This window comes from Nelumbo nucifera, chromosome 4 (genome assembly GCF_055504915.1).
Source record: "Nelumbo nucifera cultivar China Antique chromosome 4, China Antique-T2T, whole genome shotgun sequence".
NCBI lineage: Eukaryota > Viridiplantae > Streptophyta > Magnoliopsida > Proteales > Nelumbonaceae > Nelumbo > Nelumbo nucifera.
In genome coordinates, this window is record NC_142652.1 from 50757608 (window position 1) to 50770915 (window position 13308).

Genomic DNA, 13308 nt, shown 5'->3' on the forward strand with positions numbered 1-13308 from the left:
TTTAATTCATGCTCGCTTAGATCTTTATGCACTATCTTGCTCCCCTCCATTAATTGTTTTAGATTTGAAAAAACTGTGTATGCAGCCTTCCTCTCTTGGTAACCGTGCACAAGCTGCTACGTGAGCGGATTGTTTGCTCTCCAGATCTGCCGCACCACCGGATAAATGCAATACTATCGCGGGGCCCACAATGCACGACGAATGCCGAAAGCCCGGTTCCTGCATCGTTGCCATTCAGTAATGACGATCGTGCCGCAAATGGTCCGAGTATCCGACGTGTTGTTTCCAGTTGTATCGCCGAAACTACAAATGGAATTTGCAAATACAAATCAAAATAAAATATTAAGAAAATTGGGGTGCAACACGAGGACTTCCCAGGAGGTCACCTAGTACTACTCTCGCCCAAGCACGCTAAACTTCGGAGTTCTAATGGGATCCGGTGCATTAGTGCTGGTATGATCGCACCCGATTAATTCATGCTCGCTTAGATCTTTATGCACTATCTTGCTCCCCTCCATTAATTGTTTTAGATTTGAAAAAAATGTGTATGCAGCCTTCCTCCCTTGGTAACCGTGCACAAGCTCCTACGTGAGCGGAGTGTTTGCTTTTCAGATCTGCCGCACCTCCGGATAGATGCAATACTATCACGGGGCCCACAATGCATGACCAATGCCGAAAGTCCGGTACTTGCATCGTTGCCACTCAGTAATGACAATCGTACCGCAAATGGTCCGAGTATCCGACGCGTTGTTTCCTGTTGTATCGCCGAAACAACAAATGGAATTTGCAAACACAAGTCAAAATAAAATATTAATAAAATTGGGGTGCAACACGAGGACTTCCCAGGAGGTCACCCATTCTAGTACTACTCTCGCCCAAGCACACTTAACTTCGGAGTTCTGATGGGATCCGGTGCATTAGTGCTGGTATGATCGCACCCGTTTAATTCATGCTCGCTTAGATCTTTATGCACTATCTTGCTCCCCTCCATTAATTGTTTTAGATTTGAAAAAACTGTGTATGCAGCCTTCCTCTCTTGGTAACCGTGCACAAGCTGCTACGTGAGCGGATTGTTTGCTCTCCAGATCTGCCGCACCACCGGATAAATGCAATACTATCGCGGGGCCCACAATGCACGACGAATGCCGAAAGCCCGGTTCCTGCATCGTTGCCATTCAGTAATGACGATCGTGCCGCAAATGGTCGGAGTATCCGACCTGTTGTTTCCAGTTGTATCGCCGAAACAACAAATGGAATTTGCAAATACAAATCAAAATAAAATATTAAGAAAATTGGGGTGCAACACGAGGACTTCCCAGGAGGTCACCCATCCTAGTACTACTTCTCGCCCAAGCACGCTTAATTTTGGAGTTCTAATGGGATCCGGTGCATTAGTGCTGCTATGATCGCACCCGTTTAATTCATGCTCGCTTAGATCTTTATGCACTATCTTGCTCCCCTCCATTAATTGTTTTAGATTTGAAAAAACTGTGTATGCAGCCTTTCTCCCTTGGTAACCGTGCAAAAGCTCCAACGAGAGCAGAGTGTTTGCTTTTCAGATCTGCCGCACCCCCGGATAGATGCAATACTATCGCGGGGCCCACAATGCACGACGAATGCCAAAAGCCCGGTTCTTGCATCGTTGCCATTCTGTAATGACGATCGTGCCGCAAATGGTCCGAGTATCCTACGCGTTGTTTCCAGTTGTATCGCCGAAACAACAAATGGAATTTGCAAATACAAATCAAAATAAAATATTAATAAAATTGGGGTGCAACACGAGGAATTCCCAGGAGGTCACCCATCCTAGTACTACTCTCACCCAAGCACACTTAACTTCGGAGTTCTGATGGGATCCGGTGCATTAGTGCTGGTATGATCGCACCCGTTTAATTCATGCTCGCGTAGATCTTTATGCACTATCTTGCTCCCCTCCATTAATTGTTTTAGATTTGAAAAAACTGTGTATGCAGCCTTCCTCCCTTGGTAACCGTGCACAAGCTCCTACGTGAGCGGATTGTTTGCTTTTCAGATCTGCCGCACCACCGGATAAATGCAATACTATCGCGGGGCCCACAATGCACGACGAATGCCGAAAGCCCGGTTCCTGCATCGTTGCCATTCAGTAATGAAGATCGTGCCGCAAATGGTCCGAGTATCCGACGTGTTGTTTCTAGTTGTATCGCCGAAACAACAAATGTAATTTGCAAATACAAATCAAAATAAAATATTAATAAAATTGGGGTGCAACACGAGGACTTCCCAGGAGGTCACCCATTCTAGTACTACTCTCGCCCAAGCACACTTAACTTCGGAGTTCTGATGGGATCCGGTGCATTAGTGCTGGTATGATCGCACCCGTTTAATTCATGCTCGCTTAGATCTTTATGTTCTATCTTGCTCCCCTCCATTAATTGTTTTAGATTTGAAAAAACTGTGTATGCAGCCTTCCTCCCTTGGTAACCGTGCACAAGCTCCTACGTGAGCGGATTGTTTGCTTTTCAGATCTGCCGCACCACCGGATAAATGCAATACTATCGCGGGGCCCACAATGCACGACGAATGCCGAATGCCCGGTTCCTGCATCGTTGCCATTCAGTAATGACGATCGCGCCGCAAATGGTCCGAGTATCCGACGTGTTGTTTCCAGTTGTATCGCCGAAACAACAAATGGAATTTGCAAATACAAATCAAAATAAAATATTAAGAAAATTGGGGTGCAACACGAGGACTTCCCAGGAGGTCACCCATCCTAGTACTACTCTCTCCCAAGCACGCTAAACTTCGGAGTTCTGATGGGATCCGGTGCATTAGTGCTGGTATGATCGCACCCGATTAATTCATGCTCGCTTAGATCTTTATGCACTATCTTGCTCCCCTCCATTAATTGTTTTAGATTTGAAAAAAATGTGTATGCAGCCTTCCTACCTTGGTAACCGTGCACAAGCTCCTACGTGAGCGGAGTTTTTGCTTTTTAGATCTGCCGCACCTCCGGATAGATGCAATACTATCGCGGGGCCCACAATGCATGACGAATGCCGAAAGTCCGGTACTTGCATCGTTGCCACTCAGTAATGACAATCATGCCGCAAATGGTCCGAGTATCCGACGCGTTGTTTCCAGTTGTATCGCCGAAACAACAAATGGAATTTGCAAATACAAATCAAAATAAAATATTAATAAAATTGGGGTGCAACACGAGGACTTCCCAGGAGGTCACCCATTCTAGTACTACTCTCGCCCAAGCACACTTAACTTCGGTGTTCTGATGGGATCCGGTGCATTAGTGCTGGTATGATCGCACCACTTTAATTCATGCTCGCTTAGATCTTAATGCACTATCTTGCTCCCCTCCATTAATTGTTTTAGATTTGAAAAAACTGTGTACTTAGCCTTCCTCCCTTGGTAACCGTGCACAAGCTCCTACGTGAGCGGAGTGTTTGCTTTTCAGATCTGCCGCACCACCGGATAAATGCAATACTATCGCGGGGCCCATAATGCACGATGAATGCCGAAAGCCCGGTTCCTGCATCGTTGCCATTCAGTAATGACGATCGTGCCGCAAATGGTCCGAGTATCCGACGTGTTGTTTCCAGTTGTATCGCCGAAACAACAAATGGAATTTGCAAATACAAATCAAAATAAAATATTAAGAAAATTGGGGTGCAACACGAGGACTTCCCAGGAGGTCACCCATCCTAGTACTACTCTCGCCAAAGCACGCTAAACTTCGGAGTTCTGATGGGATCCGGTGCATTAGTGCTGGTATGTTCGCACCCGATTAATTCATGCTCGCTTAGATCTTTATGCACTATCTTGCTCCCCTCCATTAATTGTTTTAGATTTGAGAAAAATGTGTATGCAGCCTTCCTCCCTTGGTAACCGTGCACAAGCTCCTACGTGAGCAGAGTGTTTGCTTTTCAGATCTGCCGCACCCCCGGATAGATGCAATACTATCGCGGGGCCCACAATGCATGACGAATGCCAAAAGCCCGGTTCTTGCATCGTTGCCGTTCAGTAATGACGATCGTGCCGCAAATGGTCCGAGTATCCGACGCGTTGTTTCCAGTTGTATCGCCGAAACAACAAATGGAATTTGCAAATACAAATCAAAAAAAAATATTAATAAAATTGGGGTGCAACACGAGGACTTCCCAGGAAGTCACCCATTCTAGTACTACTCTCACCCAAGCACACTTAACTTCGGAGTTCTGATGGGATCCGGTGCATTAGTGCTGGTCTGATCGCACCCGATTAATTCACGCTCGCTTAGATCTTTATGCACTATCTTGCTCCCCTCCACTAATTGTTTTAGATTTGAAAAAACTGTGTATGCAGCCTTCCTCCCTTGGTAACCGTGCACAAGCTCCTACGTGAGCGGATTGTTTGTTTTTCAGATCTGCCGCACCACCGGATAAATGCAATACTATCGCGGGGCCCACAATGCACGACGAATGCCGAAAGCCCGGTTCCTACATCGTTGCCATTCACTAATGACGATCGTGCCGCAAATGGTCCGAGTATCCGACGTGTTGTTTCCAGTTGTATCGCCGAAACAACAAATGGAATTTGCAAATACAAATCAAAATAAAATATTAAGAAAATTGGGGTGCAACACGAGGACTTCCCAGGAGGTCACCCATCCAAGTACTACTCTCACCCAAGCACGCTTAACTTCGGAGTTCTGATGGGATCCGGTGCATTAGTGCTGGTATGATCGCACCCGATTAATTCACGCTCACTTAGATCTTTATGCACTATCTTGCTCCCCTCCATTAATTGTTTTAGATTTGAAAAAACTGTGTATGCAGCCTTCCTCCCTTGGTAACCGTGCACAAGCTCCTACGTGAGCGGAGTGTTTGCTTTTCAGATCTGCCGCACCACCGGATAAATGCAATACTATCGCGGGGCCCATAATGCACGACGAATGCCGAAAGCCCGGTTCCTGCATCGTTGCCATTCAGTAATGACGATCGTGCCGCAAATGGTCCGAGTATCCGACGTGTTGTTTCCAGTTGTATCGCCGAAACAACAAATGGAATTTGCAAATACAAATCAAAATAAAATATTAAGAAAATTGGGGTGCAACACGAGGACTTCCCAGGAGGTCACCCATCCTAGTACTACTCTCGCCCAAGCACGCTAAACTTCGGAGTTCTGATGGGATCCGGTGCATTAGTGCTGGTATGATCGCACCCGATTAATTCATGCTCGCTTAGATCTTTATGCACTATCTTGCTTCCCTCCATTAATTGTTTTAGATTTGAAAAAACTGTGTATGCAGCCTTCCTCCCTTGGTAACCGTGCACAAGATCCTACGTGAGCGGATTGTTTGTTTTTCAGATATGCCGCACCACCGGATAAGTGCAATACTATCGCGGGGCCCACAATGCACGACGAATGCCGGAAGCCCGGTTCCTGGATCGTTGCCATATAGTAATGACGATCGTGCCGCAAATGGTCCGAGTATCCGACGCATTGTTTCCAGTTGTCTCCCAGAAACAACAAATGGAATTTGCAAATACAAATCAAAATAAAATATTAATAAAATTGGGGTGCAACACGAGGACTTCCCAGGAGGTCACCCATTCTAGTAATACTCTCGCCCAAGCACACTTAACTTCGGAGTTCTGATGGGATCCGGTGCATTAGTGCTGGTCTGATCGCACCCGATTAATTCACGCTCGCTTAGATCTTTATGCACTATCTTGCTCCCCTCCACTAATTGTTTTAGATTTGAAAAAACTGTGTATGCAGCCTTCCTCCCTTGGTAACCGTGCACAAGCTCCTACGTGAAAGGATTGTTTGTTTTTCAGATCTGCCACACCACCGGATAAATGCAATACTATCGCGGGGCCCACAATGCACGACGAATGCCGAAAGCCCGGTTCCTACATCGTTGCCATTCACTAATGACGATCGTGCCGCAAATGGTCCGAGTATCCGACGTGTTGTTTCCAGTTGTATCGCCGAAACAACAAATGGAATTTGCAAATACAAATCAAAATAAAATATTAAGAAAATTGGGGTGCAACACGAGGACTTCCCAGGAGGTCACCCATCCAAGTACTACTCTCACCCAAGCACGCTTAACTTCGGAGTTCTGATGGGATCCGGTGCATTAGTGCTGGTATGATCGCACCCGATTAATTCACGCTCACTTAGATCTTTATGCACTATCTTGCTCCCCTCCATTAATTGTTTTAGATTTGAAAAAACTGTGTATGCAGCCTTCCTCCCTTGGTAACCGTGCACAAGCTCCTACGTGAGCGGAGTGTTTGCTTTTCAGATCTGCCGCACCACCGGATAAATGCAATACTATCGCGGGGCCCATAATGCACGACGAATGCCGAAAGCCCGGTTCCTGCATCGTTGCCATTCAGTAATGACGATCGTGCCGCAAATGGTCCGAGTATCCGACGTGTTGTTTCCAGTTGTATCGCCGAAACAACAAATGGAATTTGCAAATACAAATCAAAATAAAATATTAAGAAAATTGGGGTGCAACACGAGGACTTCCCAGGAGGTCACCCATCCTAGTACTACTCTCGCCCAAGCACGCTAAACTTCGGAGTTCTGATGGGATCCGGTGCATTAGTGCTGGTATGATCGCACCCGATTAATTCATGCTCGCTTAGATCTTTATGCACTATCTTGCTTCCCTCCATTAATTGTTTTAGATTTGAAAAAACTGTGTATGCAGCCTTCCTCCCTTGGTAACCGTGCACAAGATCCTACGTGAGCGGATTGTTTGTTTTTCAGATATGCCGCACCACCGGATAAGTGCAATACTATCGCGGGGCCCACAATGCACGACGAATGCCGGAAGCCCGGTTCCTGGATCGTTGCCATATAGTAATGACGATCGTGCCGCAAATGGTCCGAGTATCCGACGCATTGTTTCCAGTTGTCTCCCAGAAACAACAAATGGAATTTGCAAATACAAATCAAAATAAAATATTAAAAAAATTGGGGTGCAACACGAGGACTTCCGAGGAGGTCACCCATCCTAGTACTACTCTCGCCCAAGCACGCTTAACTTCGGAGTTCTGATGGGATCCAGTGCATTAGTGCTGCTATGATCGCACCCGTTTAATTCATGCTCGCTTAGATCTTTATGCACTATTTTGCTCCCCTCCATTAATTGTTTTAGACATGAAAAAACTGTGTATGCAGCCTTCCTCCCTTGGTAACCGTGCACAAGCTCCTACGTGAGCAGAGTGTTTGCTTTTCAGATCTGCCGCACCCCCGGATAGATGCAATACTATCGCGGGGCCCACAATGCACGACGAATGACAAAAGCCCTGTTTTTGCACGGTTCCCATTCAGTAATGACGATCGTGCCGCAAATGGTCCGAGTATCCGGCGCATTGTTTTCGTTTGTCTCGCCGAAACGACAAATGGAATTTGCAAATACGATATTGAAATAAAATATTAATAAAATTGGGGTGCAACACGAGGACTTCGCAGGAGGTCACCCATCCTAGTACTACTCTCGCCCAAGGACACTTATCTTCGGAGTTCTAATGGGATCCGGTGCATTAGTGCTGGTATGATCGCACCCGTTTAATTCATGCTCGCTTAGATCTTTATGAACTATCTTGCTCCCCTCCATTATTTGTTTTAGATTTGAAAAAAATGTGTATGCAGCCTTCCTCCCTTGGTAACTGTGCACAAGCTCCTACGTGAGCGGAGTATTTGCTTTTCAGATCTGCCGCACCTCCGGATAGATGCAATACTATCGCGGGGTCCACAATGCATGACGAATGCCGAAAGCCCGGTTCTAGCATCGTTGCCATTCAGTAATGACGATCGTGCCGCAAATGGTCCGAGTATCCGACGCGTTGTTTCCAGTTGTTCCCAGGAGGTCACCCATTCTAGTACTACTCTCGCCCAAGCATACTTAACTTCGGAGTTCTGATGGGATCCGGTGCATTAGTGCTGGTATGATCGCACCCGTTTAATTCATGCTCGCTTAGATCTTTATGCACTATCTTGCTCCCCTCCATTAATTGTTTTAGACATGAAAAAACTGTGTATGCAGCCTACCTCCCTTGGTAACCGTGCACAGGCTCCTACGTGAGCAGAGTTTTTGCTTTTCAGATCTGCCGCACCCCCGGATAGATGCAATACTATCGCGGGGCCCACAATGCACGACGAATGACAAAAGCCCGGTTTTTGCACGGTTCCCATTCAGTAATGACGATCGTGCCGCAAATGGTCCGAGTATCCGGCGCGTTGTTTTCGTTTGTCTCGCCGAAACGACAAATGGAATTTGCAAATACGATATAGAAATAAAATATTAATAAAATTGGGGTGCAACACGAGGACTTCGCAGGAGGTCACCCATCCTAGTACTACTCTCGCCCAAGGACACTTATCTTCGGAGTTCTAATGGGATCCGGTGCATTAGTGCTGGTATGATCGCACCCGTATAATTCATGCTCGCTTAGATCTTTATGCACTATCTTGCTCCCCTCCATTAATTGTTTTAGACTTGAAAAAACTGTGTATGCAGCCTTCCTCCCTTGGTAACCGTGCACAAGCTCCTACGTGAGCAGAGTGTTTGCTTTTCAGATCTGCCGCACCCCCGGATAGATGCAATACTATCACGGGGCCCACAATGCACGACGAATGCCAAAAGCCCGGTTTTTGCACGGTTCCCATTCAGTAATGACGATCGTGCCGCAAATGGTCCGAGTATCCGGCGCGTTGTTTGCGTTTGTCTCGCCGAAACGACAAATGGAATTTGCAAATACGATATCGAAATAAAATATTAATAAAATTGGGGTGCAACACGAGGACTTCCCAGGAGGTCACCCATCCTAGTACTACTCTCGCCCAAGCACACTTAACTTCGGAGTTCTGATGGGATCCGGTGCATTAGTGCAGGTATGATCGCACCCGTTTAATTCATGCTCGCGTAGATCTTTATGCACTATCTTGCTCCCCTCCATTAATTGTTTTAGATTTGAAAAAAATGTGTATGCAGCCTTCCTCCCTTGGTAACCGTGCACAAGCTCCTACGTGAGCGGAGTGTTTGCTTTTCAGATCTGCCGCACCTCCGGATAGATGCAATACTATCGCGGGGCCCACAATGCATGACGAATGCCGAAAGTCCGGTTCTTGCATCGTTGCCACTCAGTAATGACGATCGTGCCGCAAATGGTCCGAGTATCCGACGCGTTGTTTCCAGATGTATCGCCGAAACAACAAATGGAATTTGCAAATACAAATCAAAATAAAATTGGGGTGCAACACGAGGACTTCCCAGGAGGTCACCCATTCTAGTACTACTCTCGCCCAAGCACACTTAACTTCGGAGTTCTGATGGGATCCGGTGCATTAGTGCTGGTATGATCGCACCCGTTTAATTCATGCTCGCTTAGATCTTTATGCACTATCTTGCTCCCCTCCATTAATTGTTTTAGATTTGAAAAAACTGTGTATGTAGCCTTCCTCCCTTGGTAACCGTGCACAAGCTCCTACGTGAGCGGATTGTTTGCTTTTCAGATATGCCGCACCACCGGATAAATGCAATACTATCGCGGGGCCGACAATCCACGACGAATGCCGAAAGCCCGGTTCCAGCATCGTTGCCATTCAGTAATGACGATCATGCCGCAAATGGTTCGAGTATCCGACGCGTTGTTTCCAGTTGTATCGCCGAAACAACAAATGGAATTTGCAAATTCAAATCAAAATAAAATATTAAGAAAACTGGGGTGCAACACGAGGACTTCCCAGGAGGTCACCCATTCTAGTACTACTCTCGCCCAAGCACACTTAACTTCGGAGTTCTGATGGGATCCGGTGCATTAGTGTTGGTATGATCGCACCCGTTTAATTCATGCTCGCTTAAATCTTTATGCACTATCTTGCTCCCCTCCATTAATTGTTTTAGATTTAAAAAAACTGTGTATGCAGCCTTCCTCCCTTGGTAACCGTGCACAAGCTCCTACGTGAGCGGATTGTTTGCTTTTCAGATCTACCGCACCACCGGATAAATGCAATACTATCGCGGGGCCCACAATGCACGACAAATGCCGAAAGCCCGGTTCCTGCATCGTTGCCATTCAGTAATGACGATCGTGCCGCAAATAGTCCGAGTATCCGACGTGTTGTTTCCAGTTGTATCGCCGAAACAACAAATGGAATTTGCAAATACAAATCAAAATAAAATATTAAGAAAATTGGGGTGCAACACGAGGACTTCCCAGGAGGTCACCCATCCTAGTACTACTCTCGCCCAAGCGCGCTTAACTTCGGAGTTCTGATGGGATCCGGTGCATTAGTGCTGGTATGATCGCACCCGATCAATTCATGCTCGCTTAGATCTTTATGCACTACCTTGCTTCCCTCCATTAATTGTTTTAGACTTGAAAAAACTGTGTATGCAGCCTTCCTCCCTTGGTAACCGTGCACAAGCTCCTACGTGAGCAGAGTGTTTGCTTTTCAGATCTACCGCACCCCCGGATAGATGCAATACTATCGCGGGGCCCACAATGCACGACGAATGCCAAAAGCCCAGTTCTTGCATCATTGCCATTCAGTAATGACGATCGTGCCGCAAATGGTCCGAGTATCCGACGCGTTGTTTCCAGTTGTATCGCCGAAACAACAAATGGAATTTGCAAATACAAATCAAAATAAAATATTAATAAAATTGGGGTGCAACACGAGGACTTCCCAGGAAGTCACCCATTCTAGTTGTACTCTCACCCAAGCACACTTAACTTCCGAGTTCTGTTGGGATCCGGTGCATTATTGCTGGTATGATCGCACCCGTTTAATTCATGCTCGCTTAGATCTTTATGCACTATCTTGCTCCCCTCCATTAATTGTTTTAGATGTGAAAAAACTGTGTATGCAGCCTTCCTCCCTTGGTAACCGTGCACAAGCTCCTACGTGAGCGGATTGTTTGCTTTTCAGATATGCCGCACCACCGGAAAAATGCAATACTATCGCGGGGCCCACAATGCACGACGAATGCCGGAAGCCCGGTTCCTGCATCGTTGCCATATAGTAATGACGATCGTGCCGCAAATGGTCCGAGTATCCGACGCATTGTTTCCAGTTGTCTCCCAAAAACAACAAATGGAATTTGCAAGTACAAATCAAAATAAAATATTAATAAAATTGGGGTGCAACACGAGGACTTCCCAGGAGGTCACCCATTCTAGTAATACTCTCGCCCAAGCACACTTAACTTCGGAGTTCTGATGGGATCCGGTGCATTAGTGCTGGTATGATCGCACCCGTTTAATTCATGCTCGCTTAGATCTTTATGCACTATCTTGCTCCCCTCCATTAATTGTTTTAGATTTGAAAAAACTGTGTATGCAGCCTTCCACCCTTGGTAACCGTGCACAAGCTCCTACGTGAGCGGATTGTTTGCTTTTCAGATCTGCCGCACCACCGGATAAATGCAATACTATCGCGGGGCCCACAATGCACGACGAATGCCGAAAGCCCGGTTCCTGCATCGTTGCCATTCAGTAATGACGATCGTGCCGCAAATGGTCCGAGTATCCGACGTGTTGTTTCCAGTTGTATCGCCGAAACAACAAATGGAATTTGCAAATACAAATCAAAATAAAATATTAAGAAAATTGGGGTGCAACACGAGGACTTCCCAGGAGGTCACCCATCCAAATACTACTCTCGCCCAAGCACGCTTAACTTCGGAGTTCTGAGGGGATCCGGTGCATTAGAGCTGGTATGGTCGCACGCGATTAATTCACGCTCGCTTAGATATTTATGCACTATCTTGCTTCCCTCCATTAATTGTTTTAGACTTGAAAAAACTGTGTATGCAGCCTTCCTTCCTTGGTAACCGTGCACAAGCTCCTACGTGAGCGGATTGTTTGTTTTTCAGATCTGCCGCACCACCGGATAAATGCAATACTATCGCGGGGCCCACAATGCACGACGAATGCCGAAAGTCCGGTTCCTGCATCGTTGCCATTCAGTAATGACGATCGTGCCACAAATGGTCCGAGTATCCGACGCATTGTTTCCAGTTCTCCCAGAAACAACAAATGGAATTTGCAAATACAAATCAAAATAAAATATTAATAAAATTGGGGTGCAACACGAGGACTTCCCAGGAGGTCACCCATCCTAGTACTACTCTCGCCCAAGCACACTTAACTTCGGAGTTCTGATGGGATCCGGTGCATTAGTGCTGGTATGATCGCACCCGTTTAATTCATGCTCGCTTAGATCTTTATGCGGTATCTTGCTCCCCTCCATTAATTGTTTTAGATTTGAAAAAACTGTGTATGCAGCCTTCCTCCCTTGGTAACCGTGCACAAGCTCCTACGTAAGCGGATTGTTTGCTTTTCAGATCTGCCGCACCACCGGATAAATGCAATACTATCGCGGGGCCCACAATGCACGACGAATGCCAAAAGCCCGGTTCCTGCATCGTTGCCATTCAGTAATGACGATCGTGCCGCAAATGGTCCGTGTATCCGACGCGTTGTTTCCAGTTGTATCACCGAAACAACAAATGGAATTAGCAAATACAAATCAAAATAAAATATTAAGAAAATTGGGGTGCAACACGAGGACTTCCCAGGAGGTCACGCATCCTAGTACTACTCTCGCCCAAGCACGCTTAACTTCGGAGTTCTGATGGGATCCGATGCATTAGTGCTGGTATGATCGCACCCGATTAATTCATGCTCGCTTAGATCTTTATGCACTACCTTGCTTCCCTCCATTAATTGTTTTAGACTTGAAAAAACTGTGTATGCAGCCTTCCTCCCTTGGTAACCGTGCACAAGCTCCTACGTGAGCAGAGTGTTTGCTTTTCAGATCTACCGCACCCCCGGATAGATGCAATACTATCGCGGGGCCCACAATGCACGACGAATGACAAAAGCCCAGTTCTTGCATCGTTGCCATTCAGTAATGACGATCGTGCCGCAAATGGTCCGAGTATCCGACGCGTTGTTTCCAGTTGTATCGCCGAAACAACAAATGGAATTTGCAAATACAAATCAAAATAAAAGATTAAGAAAATTGGGGTGCAACACGAGGACTTCCCAGGAAGTCACCCATTCTAGTTCTACTCTCACCCAAGCACACTTAACTTCGGAGTTCTGTTGGGATCCGGTGCATTAGTGCTGGTATGATCGCACCCGTTTAATTCATGCTCGCTTAGATCTTTATGCACTATTTTGCTCCCCTCCATTAATTGTTTTAGATTTGAAAAAACTGTGTATGCAGCCTTCCTCCCTTGGTAACCGTGCACAAGCTCCTACGTGAGCGGATTGTTTGCTTTTCAGATATGCCGCACCA

The 13308-nt window shown here is 46.3% G+C and overlaps 23 non-coding genes and 5 pseudogenes across 23 annotated transcripts; all 28 read right to left on the bottom strand.

Annotated features, from left to right (window-relative positions):
- Window positions 1-353: 353 nt before the first annotated feature.
- On the bottom strand, window positions 354-467 carry LOC148793655 (5S ribosomal RNA; annotated as a pseudogene).
- Window positions 468-821: 354 nt separating this feature from the next.
- Window positions 822-940, bottom strand: LOC148793656 (5S ribosomal RNA). The gene has a single exon (XR_016071622.1). It is a non-coding gene; the product is annotated as a 5S ribosomal RNA (ribosomal RNA).
- Window positions 941-1294: 354 nt separating this feature from the next.
- Window positions 1295-1414, bottom strand: LOC148793657 (5S ribosomal RNA; annotated as a pseudogene).
- A 354-nt stretch (window positions 1415-1768) lies between these two features.
- Window positions 1769-1887, bottom strand: LOC148793658 (5S ribosomal RNA). Its single transcript, XR_016072608.1, has one exon. It is a non-coding gene; the product is annotated as a 5S ribosomal RNA (ribosomal RNA).
- A 354-nt stretch (window positions 1888-2241) lies between these two features.
- On the bottom strand, window positions 2242-2360 carry LOC148793659 (5S ribosomal RNA). Its single transcript, XR_016071624.1, has one exon. It is a non-coding gene; the product is annotated as a 5S ribosomal RNA (ribosomal RNA).
- A 354-nt stretch (window positions 2361-2714) lies between these two features.
- On the bottom strand, window positions 2715-2833 carry LOC148793660 (5S ribosomal RNA). The gene has a single exon (XR_016069217.1). It is a non-coding gene; the product is annotated as a 5S ribosomal RNA (ribosomal RNA).
- Window positions 2834-3187: 354 nt separating this feature from the next.
- LOC148793661 (5S ribosomal RNA) lies at window positions 3188-3306 on the bottom strand. The gene has a single exon (XR_016069472.1). It is a non-coding gene; the product is annotated as a 5S ribosomal RNA (ribosomal RNA).
- Window positions 3307-3660: 354 nt separating this feature from the next.
- On the bottom strand, window positions 3661-3779 carry LOC148793662 (5S ribosomal RNA). Its single transcript, XR_016070512.1, has one exon. It is a non-coding gene; the product is annotated as a 5S ribosomal RNA (ribosomal RNA).
- A 354-nt stretch (window positions 3780-4133) lies between these two features.
- On the bottom strand, window positions 4134-4252 carry LOC148793663 (5S ribosomal RNA). The gene has a single exon (XR_016070117.1). It is a non-coding gene; the product is annotated as a 5S ribosomal RNA (ribosomal RNA).
- Window positions 4253-4606: 354 nt separating this feature from the next.
- Window positions 4607-4725, bottom strand: LOC148793664 (5S ribosomal RNA). Its single transcript, XR_016071835.1, has one exon. It is a non-coding gene; the product is annotated as a 5S ribosomal RNA (ribosomal RNA).
- A 354-nt stretch (window positions 4726-5079) lies between these two features.
- LOC148793665 (5S ribosomal RNA) lies at window positions 5080-5198 on the bottom strand. Its single transcript, XR_016072760.1, has one exon. It is a non-coding gene; the product is annotated as a 5S ribosomal RNA (ribosomal RNA).
- Window positions 5199-5552: 354 nt separating this feature from the next.
- Window positions 5553-5671, bottom strand: LOC148793666 (5S ribosomal RNA). Its single transcript, XR_016069753.1, has one exon. It is a non-coding gene; the product is annotated as a 5S ribosomal RNA (ribosomal RNA).
- A 354-nt stretch (window positions 5672-6025) lies between these two features.
- LOC148793667 (5S ribosomal RNA) lies at window positions 6026-6144 on the bottom strand. The gene has a single exon (XR_016071836.1). It is a non-coding gene; the product is annotated as a 5S ribosomal RNA (ribosomal RNA).
- A 354-nt stretch (window positions 6145-6498) lies between these two features.
- On the bottom strand, window positions 6499-6617 carry LOC148793668 (5S ribosomal RNA). Its single transcript, XR_016072761.1, has one exon. It is a non-coding gene; the product is annotated as a 5S ribosomal RNA (ribosomal RNA).
- A 354-nt stretch (window positions 6618-6971) lies between these two features.
- LOC148793669 (5S ribosomal RNA) lies at window positions 6972-7090 on the bottom strand. Its single transcript, XR_016069640.1, has one exon. It is a non-coding gene; the product is annotated as a 5S ribosomal RNA (ribosomal RNA).
- Window positions 7091-7445: 355 nt separating this feature from the next.
- On the bottom strand, window positions 7446-7564 carry LOC148793670 (5S ribosomal RNA). The gene has a single exon (XR_016069688.1). It is a non-coding gene; the product is annotated as a 5S ribosomal RNA (ribosomal RNA).
- Window positions 7565-7836: 272 nt separating this feature from the next.
- LOC148793671 (5S ribosomal RNA) lies at window positions 7837-7958 on the bottom strand (annotated as a pseudogene).
- A 355-nt stretch (window positions 7959-8313) lies between these two features.
- On the bottom strand, window positions 8314-8432 carry LOC148793672 (5S ribosomal RNA). Its single transcript, XR_016069689.1, has one exon. It is a non-coding gene; the product is annotated as a 5S ribosomal RNA (ribosomal RNA).
- Window positions 8433-8787: 355 nt separating this feature from the next.
- On the bottom strand, window positions 8788-8906 carry LOC148793673 (5S ribosomal RNA). Its single transcript, XR_016071373.1, has one exon. It is a non-coding gene; the product is annotated as a 5S ribosomal RNA (ribosomal RNA).
- Window positions 8907-9249: 343 nt separating this feature from the next.
- On the bottom strand, window positions 9250-9368 carry LOC148793674 (5S ribosomal RNA). The gene has a single exon (XR_016071625.1). It is a non-coding gene; the product is annotated as a 5S ribosomal RNA (ribosomal RNA).
- A 354-nt stretch (window positions 9369-9722) lies between these two features.
- LOC148793675 (5S ribosomal RNA) lies at window positions 9723-9841 on the bottom strand. The gene has a single exon (XR_016073689.1). It is a non-coding gene; the product is annotated as a 5S ribosomal RNA (ribosomal RNA).
- Window positions 9842-10195: 354 nt separating this feature from the next.
- Window positions 10196-10314, bottom strand: LOC148793676 (5S ribosomal RNA). Its single transcript, XR_016071811.1, has one exon. It is a non-coding gene; the product is annotated as a 5S ribosomal RNA (ribosomal RNA).
- Window positions 10315-10668: 354 nt separating this feature from the next.
- On the bottom strand, window positions 10669-10787 carry LOC148793677 (5S ribosomal RNA; annotated as a pseudogene).
- Window positions 10788-11141: 354 nt separating this feature from the next.
- LOC148793678 (5S ribosomal RNA) lies at window positions 11142-11260 on the bottom strand. Its single transcript, XR_016075016.1, has one exon. It is a non-coding gene; the product is annotated as a 5S ribosomal RNA (ribosomal RNA).
- Window positions 11261-11614: 354 nt separating this feature from the next.
- Window positions 11615-11733, bottom strand: LOC148793679 (5S ribosomal RNA). The gene has a single exon (XR_016069654.1). It is a non-coding gene; the product is annotated as a 5S ribosomal RNA (ribosomal RNA).
- Window positions 11734-12085: 352 nt separating this feature from the next.
- Window positions 12086-12204, bottom strand: LOC148793680 (5S ribosomal RNA). Its single transcript, XR_016070853.1, has one exon. It is a non-coding gene; the product is annotated as a 5S ribosomal RNA (ribosomal RNA).
- A 354-nt stretch (window positions 12205-12558) lies between these two features.
- Window positions 12559-12677, bottom strand: LOC148793681 (5S ribosomal RNA). The gene has a single exon (XR_016068925.1). It is a non-coding gene; the product is annotated as a 5S ribosomal RNA (ribosomal RNA).
- Window positions 12678-13031: 354 nt separating this feature from the next.
- LOC148793682 (5S ribosomal RNA) lies at window positions 13032-13150 on the bottom strand (annotated as a pseudogene).
- Window positions 13151-13308: the final 158 nt, after the last annotated feature.